This window comes from Schistocerca nitens, chromosome 3, assembly GCF_023898315.1.
Source record: "Schistocerca nitens isolate TAMUIC-IGC-003100 chromosome 3, iqSchNite1.1, whole genome shotgun sequence".
In the NCBI taxonomy this organism is placed as follows: domain Eukaryota; kingdom Metazoa; phylum Arthropoda; class Insecta; order Orthoptera; family Acrididae; genus Schistocerca; species Schistocerca nitens.
Window position 1 is genome coordinate 596,274,440 of NC_064616.1, and position 16,420 is coordinate 596,290,859.

Consider the following 16,420-nt stretch of genomic DNA (forward strand, 5'->3'; position numbering starts at 1 on the left):
GCTTGGAAAGAAGCACACGTCACATCCACATCAGAGGATGCTGTCTCGCGATAACCCAATATAAGTGCGGAGGTATACAACATCGATTGTCGAACTACTGACCCTGAAGATGAAATCTCATACCTTCGAAGTCGACCGAAAATACACATTAATTTATTGGCTGTTTGTCTTTTTATGGCTCATCGTGTAGATATGATGATGAACCCTGCATTCCATTAATAACACAGCTAACAATCATAATTAAAACAAAAAATGATGTACAACTGATCATTCATTGATGATTTGTGTATATAATGTTTTTTGGTAGCAGAATGATTATTGCAAAAATATCATTGTTTTAGTGTTGCCTACAGCATAGTGATTTCCCTAAATCAGTCCAGGCAAATGCCGGGATGGTTCCTCTGAAAGGGCACGGCCGACTTCCTTCCCCATCCTTCCCTAATCCGATGAGACCGATGACCACGCAGTCTGGTCTCCTTCCCCAAACCAACCAACCAACCTACAGCATACAACTACTTAATCTGGAAAATAAAAACTATGTACAAAAGTTGAAAACATCTAACTAAAAGCTAGCAAGAAGAAAGAAAGAAAAGAAAAACGTAAGAGATGTGGTAAGTCGCCGTCGCAGCAGCGTGGTGTTATGGCCTTGGAGTATACACTGAGGTGACAAAAGCCATGGACCCCTCATAACATCGTGTCTCACCTCCTTCTGTCCCGCGTAGTGCAGCAAGTCGACGTGATATGGACCCAAGAAATCGTAGTAAGTCCGCTGCCTTTACAGTCGTCCATAATTGCGAAAGTGTTGCCGACGCAGGATTTTGTGCGTGAGGTGACACCTCGATTATGTCCCATAAATGATCGACGGGATTCATGTCGGCCTATCTGCATGGCCTGATCATTCGATCGAGTTATCCAGAAAGTTCTTCAAACCAATCGCGAACAGTTGTGGCCCGCCGGCCGGAGTGGCCGAGCGGTTCTAGGCGCTTCAGTCTGGAACCGCGCGACCGCTACGGTCGCAGGTTCGAATCCTGACTCGGACATGGATGTGTGTGATGTCCTTACGTTAGTTAAGTTTAAGCAGTTCTAGGGGACTGATGACCTCAGATGTTAAGTCCCATAGTTCTTAGAGTCATTTGAATTGTGGCCCGGTGACGCGGCGCATTGTGATCCACGAAAATTCCATCGTTGTTTGGGAACATGGCTGAAAATGGTTTCCAAGTAGCCGAACATAACCATTTCCAGTCAATGATCCATGTAAACACAGCGCACACCATTAAGGAATCACCACCACCAGCTTGCACAATGCCTTGTTGACAAGTTGGGTCCACGGCGCATATTCGAATTCTACCATCAACTCTTGCCAACTGAAATCGGGGCTCATCTGACCAGGCTCACGGTTTTACTGTCATCTAGGGTCCAATCAATAGAGTCACGAGCCCAAGAGAGGCGCTGTAGGCGATGTCGTGCTGTCTGCAAAGGCACTCGCGGCGGTCGTCTGCTGCCATGGCCCATTACACCATATTTCGCTGCACTGTCCTAACGGATACGTTCGTCGTACGTTGCACATTGATTTATGCGGTTATTTCACGAAGTGCTGGCCGTCTATTAGCACTGACAACTCTACGCAAATGCCGCTGCTCTCGCTAGTTAAGCGAAGTCCATCGGCCACTCTGTTGTCCGTGGTGAGAGATAATGCCTAAAATTGGGATTCTCGGCGCACTCTTGACACTGTGGATCTCGGCATATTAACTTCCATAACGATATTCGAAATGGAATGTCTCATGCGTCTAGCTCCAATTACCATTCCGCGTTCAAAATCTGTTAACTCCCGTCGTTGCGAACATAATCGTGTCGGACATCTTTTCGTATGAATCAGCTGAATGCAAATGACAGCTCCGCCAATGCACTGTCCTTTTATTCCTTGTGTAGGCTATACTATCGCCATATCTATATGTGCATATCGCTATATCATGACTTTTGTCACCTCAGTGTGCCTTGGAAGTGGCCTGCAAACATTCGTTTATTTCCTGTTTGTTTTTTATTGCTCGTCTTCTAGATACTATGACGTACCCCGTATTCCATTAATTATGCAGCTAAGAATCATAACTAAAATAATAAATAGAACAGAAAAGAATTGTATGTTACCTTTCCTCGACGTGGAAGTTTACCAAAACCCTGACGTTAAACTTGGCCACAGAGTAAACATAAAATACACCAGCATGGACAGGTACCTACATGTCTCCTTTCCCTATCATCCACCCTGCACAATTTAAGCAAGAGAGCACACAGGTTCAACGATGAAGAACATCTGAAGGCGGGACTACAAAACCTCTGGTTTATCTTCGGAGTCAATGGCGATGGGACTAAGATGATACATAAAACTATGACTGAAAAAGGATTACGGTAATAGGGAAGAGCAGAAGGAAGCACAAAACACTGCCATATTACCATGCGTACAAGGAGTCACTGAACGTGTGGCAAAATTCTCCTCTGTGCATGTATCAAGCGCCGGCTTGGGTGGCCGAGCGGTTCTAGGCGCTACAGTCTGGAACCGCGCGACCGCTACGGTCGCAGGTTCGAATCCTGCCTCGGGCATGGATGTGTGTGATGTCCTTAGGTTAGTTACGTTTAAGCAGTTCTAGAGGACTGATGACCTTAGAAGTTAAGTCCCATAGTGCTCAAATCCATTTGAACCATTTGAACCATGTATCAAGCGTATTTTTCGAATCAGCAGCAAAATAAAAGATGTTCTTGGCTCAACGAATCAGTCGACAAGCTACATACTGCTGGAGTCTACCAAATCGACTGCGAATATGGACTAGTGTATGCAGGCGAGACGGGGCGACATGGGTATCTCAACAGGAAAGATATACAGTGAGTCCAAAAAGTATTCGTCTAGTTGTAATTTTTTTAAAACTAAGTATATGTCCCGTGAAAGGAAGGGAACATACAATGTGAACATCCAGTCATATGCAACGAATCTTGGTAAGTCACTTTTATTGATGGACAAGGAAATAAATACATCCATAGTGATAAAAAATTTGACAGAATGGAGAATTTATTCAAGGGCTACTTCAAAAAGTATTCATCCACTCTTTTTTTATTTACAGTCTGAAAATATTATTTCAATTACGAAAATTAATATTTAGTGGGTTTTTCCTTTGCACCTATTACTGCTTGTAGTCGTCTGGGCATCGACTTGACCACGTTTGCCGTCAGAGAGGCTGGAATTTTATCCCATGCGTCTCGAAGTGCTTCTTTTAGGTCTCTCTTGTTAGAAATGTGTCTTCTCCTGATGCTATCTTCCAGTACTTTCCAAAGGTATTCAACTGGATTAATGTCTGGGCTCTGAGGAGGGGTGTTAAGTTGTTTGGGGTATTGTAGAGGACCCACAGCCTTGTTTTTAGAGCCGTATACTTTGGGCTGTTATCTTGTTGAAAAATGTAATTTTCTTGCAGACCTAATTTTTCGGCGCTAGGATTCAGATTGTCCTTCAAAATGTCGATATACATATGGTGATCCATTGTACCTTGTACGAAATGTAATTTCCCAACACCTGCAGCGCTCATACAGCCCCACACCATCAGGGAGCCACCACTGTGTTTAACCGTTGGTACAAGATTGCGTGGCAACATCTCCGCATTATTCTTACGGCACACCATTCGCCTGCCATCCGACCCGAATACGTTATATTTACTCTATTCCAGAAGTCTTCCTTTTTGAATCTATGTTCCATCCCAAAATGAAGACGTTTCTTTCCATTCTGTTCACTGACCCAAAATTTCTTGCGCGCTACCCGGCCGTGATACCCATACGTTTTGAAGGTATTTCTGATTGTGTTGGCACATACCTTCTTTCCCCTAGACTCTAATTCCCAAGCCAACTTAGGAGCGCTGATTTTAGGTTTCTTCTTCATTTCCCTCATGATAAATCTCAAAGTCTGCATCAGTCAAAGTCCGGTACGTGGTTGGTTTCTTAATGATTTTGTTGCGCAAAATCGATCTATTATCAACTGAACCGTCGATCTAGGTCCACCGACTGTTTTAGCAATCTCGTAAGAAGGTTTTCATTCATTATGTAAGCGCAGAATAAGTTTCCTTTCGATCAGCGTCGTCTCACTACCCTTACGGCCCATGGCGCTAATTGCACTGTATGGGTGCCGTTCAGAACAACAGGCGATAGAGTGGGGCAGCGCACGGTTGGCTCTAGTGTGTGCCATGTGTCAATGTCATAGTTTAATCACTGCGTGCAGAATTTCGGCATGTTCAGATGGTGGACGAATACTTTATGAACTAGCTTTTGTATTACATTTTCTATTTTGTTAACCTTGCTGTCGATTTCGATGTATTTCTTTCCTTGCTTTTCATCAAAAATTACTTACCGAGGTATTTCTTACATGACTGGCTCTTTAGATTTTGTATACATTTCCTTTCATATTACATAGACTTTGTTTTCTAAAAGATATGCAGCTAGACGAACACGTTTTGGACTCACTGTATTTGTCTGAGATAGCACTAAGTCAGCGGTGGTGGAAAAACAGGATGAACTCGGCAAACTGATAATATTTCGCGAAGCCCGAGTTCTAGCGAAGCAGCCACCTTCAGAAGGAAGATTATAAAAGCGATAGAAATAGCCAAGCGACCCGCCGACATGAATAGAAAAGACGGGTACAGACTTCCAGCGTCTCGGCTGCCAGCAGAAACAGCGCTACGGGACAACAGTTCTCGGAATGCAACGAACAGAGGCACGTGGAAGGGCTCAGCGATTGTAGGTACACACAGTACTGGCGCGCCTCAGCCGGCACTTGGCAGCAAGTAAACAGTGTCACGCCTCAACTTGTTTGCGTTTCTCACTCTCCTGTTTCACAGCGGCACTAAATGAAGGAAAACACCAATCAAGGACCTCTATTTCCACCAATCTCAAGAAATAAATCAAATACCAATAAAGGGCGTCACACACCCCTATTCCTCATCCTCAATACCCTATCAAATTACGATAACGGACTCTTCCCCCAGTAAAGTATTTCATTCAGCAGTCAGCAAAACACCCCGAGGAAGGCCATTTGCAACAGCGGCCGAAACGTCGGACAATTTTACATATTGATAACGCGCTCACATACCCTGAAGAATTTTGTTGACAGTAACGAGGGCCGCGGAAGCCTACGCTCGTACCGAAGTGTTTGACTTGCGCCAGATATGATAGCAACAAATGTCAACACATGTTTCTGTAGTTTAGGTAGCATTTAGGTGTGAGTGACATCGACGACATTGGCACCTGACCTTGAAGTTGAAGGGAATTACGGGGAAAACTGACAAAAAACTTTACTGATTTAATAAACAGTTTTAGTTTCACCGCTGTTTGTATCCTTGATTATTGACTGGCTGTCGTAGTCTGTCATATTGCACAATATGTTTGGGAGCAGCAATGTGGAGAGCAACCATATTATAGGTTCAGTTGTAGATAAAGGAAATGGAAGGCTACGATCCAGCGGTAGGATTCTGAAAAGCTGCAGTTTGTGCACATAAGATACTGCAAACAAAGCAACTGAGCAGCCCATTCTTGAATACTGCTCACGTTTAATGGATTCCTATCAGTTTGGGTTAACGGGAAACATGGAGTATGTAAGGACGGAGGCTATGAATTATCACAGTGTTCTTTGGCTGGCGACAAAGTGCTACAGAAATAATTAAAAATTTTGAACGGAAGACATTCGAAGAAAGACGCCTAACATTCCAGTTTACAATGCGCCAAGAATCGTGTTTCAGGGTAGAAACTACAAGTCATTTTCTACTCCTCGTCCGCTCCCCCACCCCGACGTATCGATCACGTAGAGAACGTGCTGATAAAATTAGGCTGTAAATATACAAGCTCGCGCGGGTCATTACCAGCAGTCATTCTCCCCAAATTTTGTCTGTAAATGGAACGGGCAGAAACATTAGTATATGGTCCACTAAAAGCTATCCTCTGTCCGCAGCTCGTGGTCGTGCGGTAGCGTTCTCGCTTCCCGCGCCCGGGTTCCCGGGTTCGATTCCCGGCGGGGTCAGGGATTTTCTCTGCCTCGTGATGACTGGGTGTTGTTTGATGTCCTTAGGTTTGTTAGGTTTAAGTAGTTCTAAGTTCTAGGGGACTGATGACCATTGATGTTAAGTCCCATAGTGCTCAGAGCCATTTGAAAAGCTGTCCTCTGCCAAGAACTAAACAAAATATCTTTGTAAACGTAAATTTATTAGCACGAAACTGGGAATGACTTTTTCAAAATGCTGAATGTTGTATCTGCTCTTGTGATCTTCAGATGAATCCAACTCTGATACAGCTGTATTGGTCTCACAACAACTTGTGCTTGTAATGAAATATGTTAAATGTTTTAATATAATAATAATTATTCAGTCCGCTGTTAGCAGCGGTGGGGCAAGGTCGTCGTGCCTGTGTCCCCCTGTTAGCGCACCGCGCGCGCGAGTGTTTACTGTTTACCTTCCGCTGCGGCGAGTGTCACGCGTCCGTGTCTCGGTAGCGCCATGGCGCACTCGTATCGCAAGTCCACCATTAAGATCACATTTCAAGCGGACTACGCAAGACCTCGAGCACTTGACATTGAACGTTTCATCAGGGAAGAACTTCATATTGCACCTTAAGACATCATTGGGATCCACTTTTCTATAACACAAAGCGTCGTCTACATAAAAATGATCAATGAAAAGGCGTGCACTGATGTTGTGTGTCGACACGCTCATGGACTTAAATTCAAACATTCTGATGGTCACATAGGAACTGTCACCATCGACCACGCTGGATTAGGCCTTCGCACTCTGAGGGTCTTCGAGCTGCCATTCGAAGTCCCGCCAGATGTTGTGATGACAACTTTCAAACCATACGGCAACGTGCTAAGCCACTTGGCTGAAAAATGGCAAACGTTTGAAACGTACCCCGTCTTAAATGGAGTGCGACAAATTAAGATTGAACTGACGAAGCATATGCCATCCTATTTAGTAAGTGGCGGCTGCAGAGCCATTGTCATGTACGACGGACAACCGCGTACTTGCGCCGGCTGTGGCCAGGAAGGACATGTCCGATCGGCCTGCATTCAACGCCGACTGACTCAGACACCGGTTGGTGAAGTTCCATCCCCGGCGACGCCTACTTCACTCCCCATCACGTATGCAGCGGCTGCAACCGCAACAGCTGTTCCTGCCCAGGATCATAACACCTTATTGCAGTCAGTGGTCGATGACAGTGTGGCGGACAGCATATCCCCCTCTACGACGTCATCGGCAGACTTGCCTCAAGATGGTGATCAATTGTGCCACCAAGACGAGCCTAAAGAGAAGATGGAAGTAGAAACTGAAATTGTCCCGACCTCTGCCTTCCTACCAATGGAGACCGCATCAGATGATTGTCGCCCGCACTCTGACACAGAACAACATGTCTGGAAACAACGGTCCCCTCGAAAACGCAAGAAACGGCGCCATACGCCATCCGATGATTGCCTGCTTCGGATGTGTGACCCGGACGAACCTCCGGCGTCGGACGACAATCAGGACTCTACCACCACAACTTACCCTTCCCGTCACGATGCTACGGCGGATACAATTTCTGAGCCTCAGTCGGACAACATCACTTCTGCTACTGAACACGCGCGCGAGCGCACTACTGATAGCACTCATCAGCAGTTACCAATTGCTGCATCTGATTCTTGGGCGGATGATGTCGAGGATGAGACACAGCACCAGGAGGATGCCGGAGGCAGAGATGCTCCCCCGGCTGTACCCAGCACCGACCAACAACAGTGACTACGGCTGTATCGTCAGCCTTTGTGGGGCCGCCCCTGCCGCCCACACCTGGCCTCCTACACAACCCAGTTGCCGACCTGGCTGACCAAACGTACCGTCTAGCGACGATTAACATCAACAACATACTTGCCCGACATAAACTAGCGATGCTACAGGACCTGCTCAACGCAGCAGACATCGACATTGCGCTCCTTCAAGAGGTGTATGTCACAGGCTTCAAGGGACCCTATGGCTACAAGACTTGGGTCTCACATGCGTCTGCCAATGGCAGTAGTGTGGCGATCCTCCTCCGCGAAGGTATATCCGCAGAAGGCGTCGAGTATCTCCCTGACGCCAGAGGCATGTCTCTTACTATCCAAGGAGTCAAACTTATTAACATCTATGCACCGTCAGGATCTGGTCGGCGTCGCGAACGATCCACCTTTTTCGCTCATACAATCACGCCCCTCTTTATGGGCCGTCAGGACGCCTTGATAATGGGAGGGGACTTCAACTGTAGCCCAGCACCTAAGGATCAGTTACCACATCATTCTCCCTGCGCAGAACTTACGACAATTTTAAATAATCTTCAATTGGTGGACTCGTGGGAACACGTTTGTGGCGATCGGCCCGGATTTACTCACTACACCAGCCATTCCTCCAGTCGCATCGACCGGATTTACATCTCGCGCTCCATAGCTGTGGGGACAAGAGCTGCCGAAGTTTGGCCCACAGCTTTTTCTGACCACGAGGCCTACATCTGCGCTATTACCTTCGGCCGCCAGAAGGTATGGCACAGCCGTGGTCCTTGGAAGTTGAACGTCGCCCACCTCGCTTCTCAGGAATGCCGCCGCCTTATAGAGAACACGTGGGACTCTTGTAGCCGCCGGCGTGGTACCTACCGGTCTACACTGTCGTGGTGGTTACTCTGCGCCAAACCAGCCCTCCGGAAGACCTTGATAGGCTACGGCCGAGATGTTGCAGCATGGAAGAGACATACCATGGACTTTTACTACAGCATCTTAAGGGAATGTACAACACTGCCGTACTCACCGGCACGGCAGGTGACGGTGAACCGTGCCAAGGCACAGATCATCAGATTAACACGTTGCCACCTTGAGGGTGCGATCGTCAGAGCGCGCACTCAAGACAGAGTGGCCCAGGAGGAACCGTCTATGTACCACGTCATTGCAGAACGACGGCGCCGACGCAGGACACTGATCCAAGCTATCACGACGGAAGACGGACGACGCCTTGATACCCAGCGCGACATAGGAAACGCCCTTCATGCTCACTACACTAGGCTGTACTCGGAACATCGACATCCCCCAGAGGTGATCGCCGAAGTCTCTCAACTCACTTATGGCTCGATCTCTCCGACAGCGGCGGCGGATTTGACTGCAGATGTAACGGAAGAGGAAATCATTGAAGCAATACAGGCTGGGGCTGCTCATAAGTCCTCGGGACCTGATGGCCTTCCTCTGGAATTTTACCGGACGTATCAACAATTGCTGGCACCAGCATGGACTGAAATTTGCCGCGATCTTATGTCTCCCACGACGCAGATACCTGGGGCCTTCCTAGAAGGACTGATTGTGCCTATACACAAACCACGAGGCGGATCCAGGATCAGTGACTATCGGCCCTTGACCTTACTCAACAGTGACTTGAAGATTTTCACCCGGCTTCTGGCGGCACGCCTAAAGCGATCAGTCCGATGTGTTGTGTCGCAGGACCAGGCATCGTTAGGTGGTGACCATAATATTCGCACTGCATTGTGCCGATATAGGGATATGATCGCGCTAGCCAAAGCTCGCCAACTGCCAGGAGTTTTGGCCTCACTCGACTTTAGCCAGGCCTTTGACAGAGTCGACCACACATTTTTGATGGAGGTACTGCGACACATGGGGTATCCGGACGTCATAGTTAATGTATTGATGCGTCTCCTACGTGGCGCGACGTCCAAGGTGTTATATAATGGCCGTCTTACGCCGCCGATACAGATCCAGCGATCGGTGCGACAAGGCTGCCTCTTTCGGCGATATTGTACGCCCTCGTCTTGGAAACACTCCTCTGCGGCCTCCGACAACGCCTGACTGGAATGTCCCTTGGTGGACACACTTTTTGCTGCACTGCCTATGCGGATGATCTGGTACTCCTTCTTCGCAATAATGACGATGTTCGTGCAGCACTGGCGTGGGTGGCGACCTACGGCGCGGCATCGGGGAGCCATCTCAATCTCCACAAATCACACGCTCTGTCTATAGGCAGAGGCCTACCCGACGAGAGCGTCGCACCGCTAAGAATCAGTGACACAATCCGCTGTCTTGGCATTGATTTCACATCTGACATGAAGCGTTCAACAGCCCTTAACTACAGGCGTTTATTGAATCAGATGAGAGCAGGAATAAGTGACCACCGTTTGCGACATCTAGACCTCCTGCAACGGACACGATATGCTAACGTCTATTTGGCGTCAAGTATCCCCCATTTTGCACAGATACTCCCCATACCACCTACCCTGGCTCACCGCATGTTGGCGGTTTTGGGATCCTTTGTTAATACGGGCATGTTATTTAAGATTCGTTACGAGTCCCTAACCCTCCCGAGGAGCAGAGGGGGTTTAGGCCTTTGTCATGTTCAGAACAGAGCGAAGGCCCTGTTCGTCAGCTGTCACCTGCAACTGTGGCGACGAAGTCCGACGTGCCTCACAAGTCTCTTACTGGAAGCCTTACGACCAATCTCACTCGCACCCCCTGTGATGATATCGGACATCCCAGCACCTTTCTTCTACATTAGCCAATTCTTCCTTGAATTAAGCTACATCCGCACCGCACTACTACCCACACGCTTGATGATGACGAGGGCGACATATGCTGCCATGCAAATGAACAGGACGCCGAATGTGATTGAAAGCAAACACCCCACTACAAAGTGGCGCGCTGTGTGGCAGGCAGTGAATGCCACCACCCTTGATACTAACGTGCAATCTGCATGGTACGTAACTGTTAATGGGAAACAGTTGTGCCAGTCCCGCCTACATCACATCCACCTCGCTGATTCACCCTTGTGTGCCACATGCCAAGTGATTGACACGGATGAACATCGTTTCGAATGCGGGTCGGCAAAGGACGTTTGGTATTTGGTGCGTCAGATATTGGCTTTTCTCACACGCACGACCTCCGACAGGATAACTACCCGATCACTACTTTTCCCCGATAAGATTTATTTCCCAAGAGCAAAAACGAACTCTGTGACGTGGATCAGCGGCCACGCTGTTCACTACCTCTTCGGTAATGGCGAAAAGACAGTACCCGATTTTTGGTATTACCTCAACGAACGACATTGTGCGATCGTCAAGAACCCTAAATATAGGCAATATTTTTCTAATTTTCTTTGGAGCGCATTCCATAATCCGCCTCGCAGCTGGATTATCGATGACATGAGAAGATAACCATAGCACCTCTTCCCAGTTCCTTTTTTTATGAGATTGAACAAACAACGGAAACAACACAGCAACGAGAAGACAGTCATCGAAAAATTCGCAGCGGGCTATAGTATCGAACATCCTTCGTCGTAACGGGACGACTTCCTATTATTCTGTTTATGTAGCCGAAGAGGAACGGCCTTCCTTTTATCCATTTGTATAAAAATAAAATAAAAAATAAAAAAAAGAGTGAAAAAAAAACAAAAAAGTGGTAATCGTCGTGCATTCTGAACGTGAAGTCACCTGTTTGCGTCCGACAGCATTTTTTTTTTTTTTTTTGCCACATTTCGGTCTTGAGTTGTGGGTCTGATTGAACATCGAGGATGGTTTGCTTAGCATTCTCCCCACCAGCAGTGGCGGGTGTTCCAGAGGCAATTCCGCGGGACGGCTCGTGGCTGGGTCGCGATCATGGTGGCTTGCGCTCGAGCGTTTCCTCGCGCTGCGGCGGCTGCCGGCCGCCGGCCGGGCGCCGCCCGCGGCCGGGGGTCTGGCGCCGCACATGGCGCGGCGCGGCGCTGTCAGTGTGTCAACTGTCGTTTTCGCATTTGAAGTTCTGGTTGTCGTCTTGCAGTTGAGCATTGGATTTTTCATGTTGGAGGGTCATGAACTGCAGTTGAGCATTGTGGGATTGAGTCGCAGGTGGAGGAAGGTGTGGCATCTGCGGCACAGCGTTTGCTTTTGGTGAATGCTGGGGAGGCGGCTGGAGGGATTTGCACTGTGTGTGTAGTGAGTGTTTTTGGGGAAAATGCGCCAGAGGGGGATATTCTTGTTTCGGCAAGGATCGTTCTGGCATGAATGATTTTCCACGTTAGGGCGGTCTCGACTGCTGATATGTGTGGTGGATTGCCGTTTTGCCATCATGCGACACTTGCATTCGGCAGGCGGGGTTCGGAGGTCTGGTGTGGGAGTGCTGCGGTCTCTAATTCGAAACAACTAGAATCAACGGAGTGGCTGTTCAAATGGTTCAAATGGCTCTGAGCACTATGGGACTCAACTGCTGAGGTCATTAGTCCCCTAGAACTTAGAACTAGTTAAACCTAACCAACCTAAGGACATTACAAACATCCATGTCCGAGGCAGGATTCGAACCTGCGACCGTAGCGGTCTTGCGGTTCCAGACTGCAGCGCCTTTAACCGCACGGCCACTTCGGCCGGCGGAGTGGCTGTTGTTGAGCGTCATCGGGTCGCTCATTGAGCGTTCCTGTGCAGTGTTGTTGCTGGTGGCGTGTTGTGATGCCTTTATCGTTGGCTTCCTAGGAGGAAGTGGAAGGCTGGGCTCCGCCGGGGGACGTAGGCTCGGGCGGGGAGTGGAGTGAGCATGGTGTTTTACATCTGACAGCTTCAGGAGTGTGTTTTGGGCTGCGAGTTTTGCCCCGGAGGGTGTGTGCGGCTCGTCTGGAGTATGCTGCCGGCGGCTGGGACGCCTTTCGGTGGCGGTGTGGGAGGGTTGAATGGTTCAAATGGCTCTGAGCACTATGGGACTCAACTGCTGAGGTCATTAGTCCCCTAGAACTTAGAACTAGTTAAACCTAACTAACCTAAGGACATCACACACATCCATGCCGGAGGCAGGATTCGAACCTGCGACCGTAGCGGTCTCGCGGTTCCAGACTGCAGCGCCAGAACCGCGCGGCCACTTGGCCGGCGGGAGGGTTGAGCGGCAGAACTGCGTCACCTGTGCTGCTGCGTGGTGGCGCACTGTGTTGGTTTGAGAAGCGAAACTATCCAGGAAGATTGTCTCTCGGGCACTTGCGTTGGTGGGGGGGGGGGGGGGGTCCTCTCTCAAGCGCTTGTCCCTCTCGTCATATATTCGTGGAATGTTGCCTTTCCCGCTCTTGATCGATCAACCGTCGGGGCGGTTCATTTGTGGACGAAGGTGCCCTTGGGGCTGCACTGGTTCAGTAGCATCGTTGGAGCCGGTCGGTTTCTGCGGGCGTGGAGTTTGTGAGCAGCTTTAGCTAAGACAGATTGTTTTGGATGTCATGAGGGAGGGTTCTGCTGCTGATTGGTTTCTCTTTGATGAATGCAAAAAAAAAGAAAAAATACTTACACTCTCTGGTCAAAAGTATCCGGACACCTATTAGTAGACATTAATATGGCTGTGTTCACCCTTCAAAAATGGCTCTGAGCACTATGGGACTCAACTGCTGTGGTCATAAGTCCCCTAGAACTTAGAACTACTTAAACCTAACTAACCTAAGGACAACACACACATCCATGCCCGAGGCAGGATTCGAACCTGCGACCGTAGCGGTCGCGCGGTTCCAGACTGTAGCGCCAGAACCGCTCGGCCACCAGCGGCCGGCTGTTCACCCTTCGCTTGTCTGCCCAGGGACTAGGTGTTTGTGTTGTCCTCAGCATTTCATCATCGTCATCATCATTAGTGACACTGGCTAGATTGGACTGTGTAAAAAAATGGACTGTGAAAAAATTGGGACTTTGTATGGGCGCTGATGACCGCGCAGTTGAGCGCCCCACAAACCAAACATTATCATCATCATACACTCAGCATGAACTCTTCTGGGGACACTTTCCATGAGGTGTCAGAATGTCTGTGGAGGAATGGCAGACCATCATTCCTCAAAGTCCGTATCCACAGAAGGTAGCGGTGTTCGACACAGCGATGTCGAGGTTCCAGCTCATCCCAAAGGTGTTAACCTGGGTTCAGATCGGGACTCTGGGCAGGCCAGTCCAAAGCTGGAATATTATTGAACTATTGCCCCCCCCCCCCCCAAAAAAAAAAAAAAAATTCAAATGTGTGTGAAATCTTATGGTTCAAATGGCTCTGAGCACTATGGGACTCAACATCTGTGGTCATAAGTCCCCTAGGACTTAGAACTACTTAAACCTAACTAACCTAAGGACATCACACACATCCATGCCCGAGGCAGGATTCGAACCTGCGACCGTAGCAGTCGCGCGGTTCCTGACTGAGCGTCTAGAACCGCTAGACCACTGCGGCCGGCAGAAATCTTATGGGACATAACTGCTAAGGTCATCAGTCCCTAAGCTTACACACTACTTAACCTAAATTATCCTAAGGACAAACACACACACCCATGCCCGAGGGAGGACTCGAACCTCCGCCAGGACCAGCGGCACAGTCCATGACTGCAGCGCCTGAGAACGTTCGGCAACTATTGCCTCACAGATGCTGTTTTATGACAGGGCGCGTAGTCATGCTAATACAATCGCCGTTTCCGATCTGTTCCTCTACTGTAAGCACTACAAAATATTGTGAAATGGTTCAAATGGCTCTGAGCACTATGCGACTCAACTTCTGAGGTCATCAGTCGCCTAGAACTTAGAACTAATTAAACCTAACTAACCTAAGGACATCACACACATCCATGCCCGAGGCAGGATTCGAACCTGCGACCGTAGCGGTCACGCGGTTTCAGACTGAAGCGCCTTTAACCGCACGGCCACACTGGCCGGCTGTTGTGAAATGTGTTCATATTCTTTAGCGTTCTCTTAAGGTCAATTAGAAGACCATACTATAACTACGATAAAATCCGCATGCCTCAACACAATCTCCTCCGCACTTCACTGTTGACACCACACGTGATGACAGGTGATGTCCTCAAGGCATTTGGCAAATCCAAACCCTTCTATCTGACTGCCACAGGCATAATTCAAAATCATCTTTCTCAGTCATCCACGTTCATTGGCTTCGTTCCTTACACCACGTCAAGCACCACTTATCACTGACTACAGAAATATGAGGAGTTGCTCTACTATTATGACCGAGCGAGGAGGCGCAGTGGTTAGCACACTGGCCTCGAATTCGGGAGAACGACGGTTCAAATTCAGCCATCCTGTTTTAGGGTTGCGTTGGTTTCCCTAAATCGCTTCAGGAAAATACTGGGATGGTTCCTTTGAAAGGGTACGGCCGATTTCTTTCCCTAATCCGAGCTTGGCTCCATCGCTAATGACCTCGTTGTCGACGGGACGTTAAACATCAAACTCCTCCTCGACTATTGTGTCCCATTGCTTGTAACGCCCTACGCGCTCTCACTATGCTAGGTAGACGGACTGCTGGTAGGACTTTGGAACTCACGCGTATTTAGTTCCGCCGATTTAATGTGATTTTTGCGATCACCCTTCGCAATGCTCCACGGCCCTTGTCCGTCCGACCTGTTCGGGTCTAGCTGTGGTTGTTCCTTCGCGTTTCCACTTCACAATCACATCATCAGCGGTCGAACTGTGCAGATTTAAAAAGGTTGAAACGTCCCTGATGGGTTTGTTACTCGGGTGACATCCAATGACTAGTCCACCTTCGATATCACTCAGCTCTCCAGACTAACCCATTCTGCTATTACTGCTTCTCTGCTGACAACACAGTACTCCCCGCCAACATTTAAACTGGTAGATCCGCCTTTCGAGACATCTAGCGATTAATTCCGTGTTACAAATGAGTGTCTAGTTACGTTTGAACAGATAGAGTAGCTTTGACGTAACTAGCTAATAACTTTCTCAACTTTGACAGTGTCATGATTTTACGTTTTATGAAATCAACGGGTGCACTCGTATTATCAGTATTATCTTAATACTGCCATGGTGAACACAAATTCGCTGATTGTGGCTATATGAGCGTCTAAATGGGAGAGGAGAGGGGTATGCAACTCCTTGCTTTTGTTTCCGCTCCTTGATTACTTTTTTATATTGGAGGTCTTTCCCTTTCTGTCTAGCTTTACCCAACTTCCAACGGTTTGCCGGCTCTGCCTACAGGCTTAAGAAACGTATCTGATTTGTTGTCGACAACAGGTACGAATAGTTCGTGAATCAGCGTCTTTTCCTGAATGGAATGATCTTTGCAGGCGGGCAGGCAGCAAGTGCGTCCATGTGGACAGACCCTCACACGAATATCTGAAAAATATTCTGTTAGAGATGATGGTATTTTTCTAGAATGCCTCGTCATTTACAACCAGCCTCCACAGCTGTTGTGGCTTCTTTAAGTTTCTTAGTTTTCCAGCAGGAGATTTATTTATTTTTGCTTTCACAAAAAGTACTTTTGTTAGTTCTGCGTGGAAAAGGGTTGTCTACTTTTTTTTTTTTTTTATTCAGAAACTCCTCTTCTATCAAGATAAGTTACTTAGGAAGTCTGCAAGACAACACAAGTTCCAAGAGGAAAAAATGATAACGAGTCACAATATTAAGCTGATTG